This window comes from Indicator indicator, chromosome 18, assembly GCF_027791375.1.
Source record: "Indicator indicator isolate 239-I01 chromosome 18, UM_Iind_1.1, whole genome shotgun sequence".
Classification (NCBI taxonomy): domain Eukaryota; kingdom Metazoa; phylum Chordata; class Aves; order Piciformes; family Indicatoridae; genus Indicator; species Indicator indicator.
In genome coordinates this window covers 20,710,415-20,716,302 of record NC_072027.1, presented here as the reverse complement: position 1 = coordinate 20,716,302, position 5,888 = coordinate 20,710,415, and positions in this window count along the sequence as shown.

Below are 5,888 nucleotides of genomic sequence, written 5' to 3'. Positions count from 1 at the left end.
GCGGCGGTACATTCAATGGGGGGCGGGGGGTGGGGGGGGGAGGGGTGTGCTGCTGGTGCCGGTGGTGGTGAAGGGGGAAGCATCTTGCCCCCTGCCATGAATAACAAACAGATGAGAAGCAGCAGAGGACAAGAGGAGAAGGCTGGAGGAGCTTGGTGCAGCCAAGGTGACAGCAGTGGGGACTGTGAGGCTGGGGATGGTGTTCAGCACTGGGCTTTGTACTGAGATGCTGCTCCCCTGCCAGCTCCCCTCACCCCTTGCCTGCCATGCTTGGGTTGGTGCCTAGAGCCGTTAAAAACCATGTGTGGCCTCCAGCAAGCAGAGCAGAAGCATCCCCTGATGTCAAACCACAGGGACAGTCTGCAGGGCTGAGCTACAGAGGGGAAGGTGGAAGGACCGGGATGGGACAGCAGAGCCCTGCCAGTGCTGCAGTGCCAGCTGATGGTTGGGCTGGGTCGTGAGGGTGGATTTTAGCCTTTTCCTGCCTGTCTCGCTCTGTTCCAGGGCTTGGGAAGCCACCCTGCAGACTGGAGGTGTAGATGCTGCCCAGACCCATCTGGAGGAGACCTGGGGAAGGAGCATGCTCATGCGGGTGGGGGTCCAGCCTCCATGACCCAGGCAACCCAGTCCAGTCCTTGGGTTTAATGCAAGCCACCCTCCTGCTCCACAGAGAACAATAGGCAGCCTGTGGAGGAGGAGATGGGCCCAGCTCTCCTATGGCCTTCCTGAGCCATCCTCAGACCTGTTGGGCAAGTTTTCAATGCCACAGAGTTGGGGGTTGGGGTTTTTTGGTTGTTTTTTTTTTTTTTTTTTGGTTTGTTTGTGGGTTTTGTTTGCTTATTTATTAGGGGGTTTGTTTGTTTGGCGTTGCTTGGTTTGCTTTGGTTTTCTGCTTTATTTTTTTTTCATTAAAACAAGAAGAAAAAAGGGGGAAAGGAGGGGAGAGGAAACACAAACAAAACCCCCCATCCCACCCTCATCACCCCCATTTGTCCAAGCTGAGACGTTTCATGGAGCTGCATGGTTGGGGCAGACTTTTGCCAAAGCCTGGGCAGACTTTTGGTGGAGGCCTGCCCAATTTCCTAACCCTTTGCCCAGCAGCCAGCCTCAAGCCCTCGGTTTCCAGGGCAGTCGGGGCTGCCAGGGCTCGCAGCTTGCCGGGCTCGCAGCTTGCCGCCCCCGTGCTTGCCGGGAGGCAGCAGGCAGCTGGATCTCCCTCCCCTGTTCGGGCGGGAGGGCAGCGGCTCCAGGCACCGCTTTGCACCGGACCCCACGCCGCAGCCATCCCACGCCTCAGCCCCACGTCTCTTGTCTCTGGTCTGCTGGAAGCGGCCCCGGCCCCGGCAACCCTCCGGAGCTGGGGGCAGCGTGGGAAGTGTCAACTGACAACTCTGCTTTGTTTCGGGGGGGGAAAGAAAAAAACGAGAAACACGATCCCTTCTCATCTTCTCTGGTGGCCTCCTTAACTTCTCAGTGCCTCGCTTTGCCAGGTTCTGGGATCGTAAAGCCCTGTAAAGGACTGGGAGCTGCTGGCACTCGGGGCAGGAAGGTAAGAATCCAAACAATAAAACCGACCGGCTCCCAGCCCCTGCACCACCCCCAGGCCCAGCGCTCGCCTTTCCCCTCCTCTTCTCACGCTGTCACATGCGAGTGATCACTGCCTGACCTCACTTCCCAGCACCCCCCTGCATGCTCTCCTCGGCCCTGCTTCCCTTCTCTGCAGAGCCCAGCTCCAGCCAGCATTCCCTGTACTGCTTTACTGCCTGATCTGCTCTGTGCAAAGGTTTGGACAGCCGAGGTGATTGTCCCCAATTCCTTCTTTGTGTCCCTGAGCTTTCCTCGTCTGGGCAGAGCTCTGGGCACAGAGGATGGTTGGGCTCAGTGGAGCCTGGGAGTGGGGGCCCCTCACTGGGAGTCTGGGAAACACAGAAGGAGAAAAAAATGTTTATATTCCCCAGGAAACCAGTTGGGAAGCAAGACCCTGACCCCAGCTGTCCTGTCCCACCCAGAAGCTGCCCGCTGCCAGCTGGCCATGCAGGACTTGGGGCACAATGGCTGTCCCCAGGGCACGGCTCTCGGCTCAGCAGACTTCCCCACACCAGCCCGAGGCAGAGTGTTATCTCCTGTTTGTTTGCCCTGATTTGTTTTTAACAGAACTGTGCTGCTGGCTGTTTATTTCTTCATTCTCCTCTAGGAGATGAGGCAAGAGAAGGAGATGAGCCAGAATAAAACATGACCTTTATGGGCTGTGCTGTGGGCTTGGACTTTCCACCTACCGCCTCTGTGTACCAATGGGGTCTGAGATGAGCAGATGCCAGGTGCCATGTTTGGTGCTGGCAGGGGAGCAGCATAAGCAGCTCTGAGCTCAGGCCCACGGGATACTCCCCAGCATGTGCTCATGACACCCACCCAGGGAGTTTTTGTGCCACAGCTCAAGTCACTTCCTCACACCCAGCAAATTCCTCCCCCTGCTCCCTGGCCCCTGGCAGTGAGGCTCAGCAGAGGAGGGCTGGGTGCTTGCGAGGGAGCTTGGCACAGCAGACACCCTTTCTGGGTCAGTCTGAAGATCCAGCTGGCAGGGACTGTGTCCCTGGGCATCTTCAGTGCCCAGCCAGGCCACCATGTGTGGCATGCCTCAAGCTGGGCATCCAAGGGACTTTGCTCCCTGGAAGTGCCCAGTGCCCAAAGGCAGAGTCAGTGCTGAGACACAGCAAAGAACAACCACAGAAGGATGCCCTTGCCAGTGTGTGCCAAGTACCCAGCCCATGCCAGTCTCTCCAGCCTCACCTCCAACTCCTCTGATGGCTCTTCAGCTGCTCCAGCAGCTCTGGGACCTGGCATACCAGTGTGTGCTGGCTCAGGCAGAGCTGACCTGCTTCCAGTCAGGTCCTCACCAGCTCTAAGCACAGCTCAGGTTTTCACTGCTGGCAAGAGTCTGAAGCAGGCTGGTTGGCACTGTCTCACCCTGCCCTCCTTGCTCCCCAGACCACCAGGCACTTGCCAGTCTTCCTCCTGTGTCACTTGTGTGTGCACAGCCATCCCCCTCCCCACGGGGATGAGCTGGGCTGGGGGGACAGCTCCTTTGTGGTGAGTAGGGCTTGAGGGCAGGAGTGATGCCTTGGGGGGAGGCTGAAGAAGGCAGGGGTCTCATTACAAAATGATTCTGTCCACCCAGCAGCCAACATTGAGAGTGGACCCCTGGATGAGGCCAGCTGGGCAGGGTGCTGCTGAGCATCCTGGGTGCTGAGCCATTCCTGATTGGAGATTGATTCATGGCCAATGCTCCTGCAGCACCCTGCCTATCCTTGTCTGGACCCAGCCTGTTTCTCCTTCCCTTTCCTCAGAGGAGTGAAGCTCTCTCCAGTGTCATTGCTACTGCCTCCAGCCCCAGGCTGTCCTCTCCAGCACCCCTTCAGCCTTGCCATCCTTTGCACAGTGTGGAGAACACATCTCCAAATGCATGGCTCTGGGCAGTCAGATACCCTTGAGACAGGTTCCTGAGCCAGGGAAAGGGCTTAGGGGTGCCCTTGTGCTGGCTTGAGTGGTGTTCAGCTAGGAACTGAATAGTCATTGTGTTTACCACAGACTCTAGCTGTGAAGAGACCTTCTCTGACCTGTTTTGGGACCAACGCCAAAGCCTTTCCCCACCATGGATACATCTTGAGTCCTGAAGGTGTTTGCTGAGTAGCAGTGGACATCAGAGACATGGCAATGGACCAGAGCAAGGTGTCCTGGTGGAGATGTCTCTAAGGGAAGGTGGGAAGACATCCACCCTGGCTGCCACCCTTCACTCCTCACCTGAGGATCAGCCTGGAGAGAGGCTCCCAGTCTAAGGATCAGGCTGGAGAAAGATTCCCAGTCTAAGGATCAGCCTGGAGAGAGGTTCCAAGTCTAAAGATCAGCCTGGAGACAGGTCCCCAATCTAAGGATCAGGCTGGAGAGAGGTCCCCAGTCACCTGAGCCAGACACTGTCTGGATGTGGCACAGCCTGCTGGGCTCAGGAGGCTGCTTCAGCACTGCTGCCTTCCTCAGGGCCTGCCTGGGGCAGCCCCAGCTGGCTGCCTGCTTTCTGAGGACCTGCCCATTGTCCTAGTGGCATCTGAGGGACTGATTCCCAGAGCCAAAGGGTAGCTGTGGGGACCTGTCTGGATGGGGACAGGGAAGGAGACAGTTGTGAGCTTTTTGTCAGAACCCAGCATTTGCTGATGATGTGTTTTCACTTCCTGCCCTGGTGGGGTTTGGGTGAAGGTCCTGAGCTTCAAAGCACCAAGAAGGTGTCCTCCACCCCTTCCAAGTCCCCAGGCATGGTAAGTTCAAGTGATTTTTGTTGAGAACTGAAGAAGGACAGAGGAGAGCCCTCAGGCATGCAGAGGGAAGCATGAGGACGTGCCTTGGCAACGCTGGGAAGGCAAACAGCTCACTGAAGGCATTTAGGGACACCCTGGGAGAGCAGTGGGGATGAGAACTACAGCCTGGAAGGCTGCCCCACACCCTGCCTGCCTCCCCCCTCTGCTGAGTCCCCAGCAGGTAGTGACACAAACCAAGTGGTGGTGTGCAGTGACATTTTGGAGGCTGCCTCCCCAAGATGAGTCAAGCTCTGCCTGCTGCAGAAAAACAATGATGCAGAGTCTGGTGGGACACTTGGAGGGGCTGTGGAGGAGGCAGACTCACCTGAGCCAGCCTTGCTCCTCTGGGTCCTGGGGAACTGCTTACCACAGGCAGAGCCACCAAGGTCTGCAAGGGCATGCCAGGTGCCCTTCCCTCTCTTCCACGAAGTCATTCTAGCCAGTGTTCACACCCTGAGTGCTGGGTTCAGTTCTGGGCTCCTCACTCCAAGAAGGACATTGAGGAGCTGGAGCAGGTCCAGAGAAGGAGAACAAAGGTAGGGAAGGGTCTGGAGAAGAGGGTTGGGGAGGAGCAGCTGAGGGAGCTGGGGGTGGTTAGTGTGGAGCAGAGGAGGCTGAGGGAGACCTCATTGCTCTCTACAGCTCCTGAGAGGAGGCTGCAGTCAGGTGGGGGTTGGGCTCTGCTCCCTAGTCTCAGGTGAGAGAAGGAGAGGAAATGTCCTGAAATTGTGCCAGGGGAGGCTTAGGTTGGAGAGGAGGAAAAATTTCCTTGCTGCAAGAGTGGTCAGGGACTGGCAGAGGCTGCCCAGGGAGGTGGTGGAGTCCCCATGCCTGGAGGTGTTCCAGACCCCTCTGGCCATGGCACTTGGGCCATGGTTTGGTGGTACTGGGCTGATGGTTGGGCTGGAGGGTCTTGGAGGCCTTGTCCAACCTAAACCATTCCATGATTCTGTGATTAGGGCTCTTAGAATCTCCTGCAGCAGCCCCAGCTGAGGTGCCCATTCAGTGAGGTGCCCACTCAGAGGGACCTCTGCCTTCAGCATTCCCACCCCATCCCATCCCTGTTGCTAAGGTGCTCAGCCTAGCAATGGCTGCTGCTGACACGAGGCCCCAGCCACTGCCTCTCACATTCCCTGTGAGCAGCAGAGAGCAATGGAAACAGAGATCAGGGAAAGGAGGAGAGGAGCCCAACCTTCTGATGGCAGCAGCAAGTCCACATTCAGCACCTGCTGCTGGCAGCCAGATGCCTCTGCCAGGGGCTGCTGGCAAAACTGGTTTAGTTGGTGGCGACACAGGGCAGCACGAGAGGACCCGTGGGGGCCAGGAGAGGTGGTCAAAAGTGTTCTTACAAGGCAGGAATCAGGCAGCCTGGTGGGCGCTGCAGCTGGAGGGGTGCACCTATGGTGCACTGTGATCCTGCTGCCCCCAGAACCCCCTGCAGAGGGACTGGGTTTGCAGAGAGGCAGAGTCTCTGGATCTGTCACCCCCCCTGCTCGTCCCTCTGCCTTTCCTTCCTCCCGGTGCGCTGCCAGGGTGATTTGT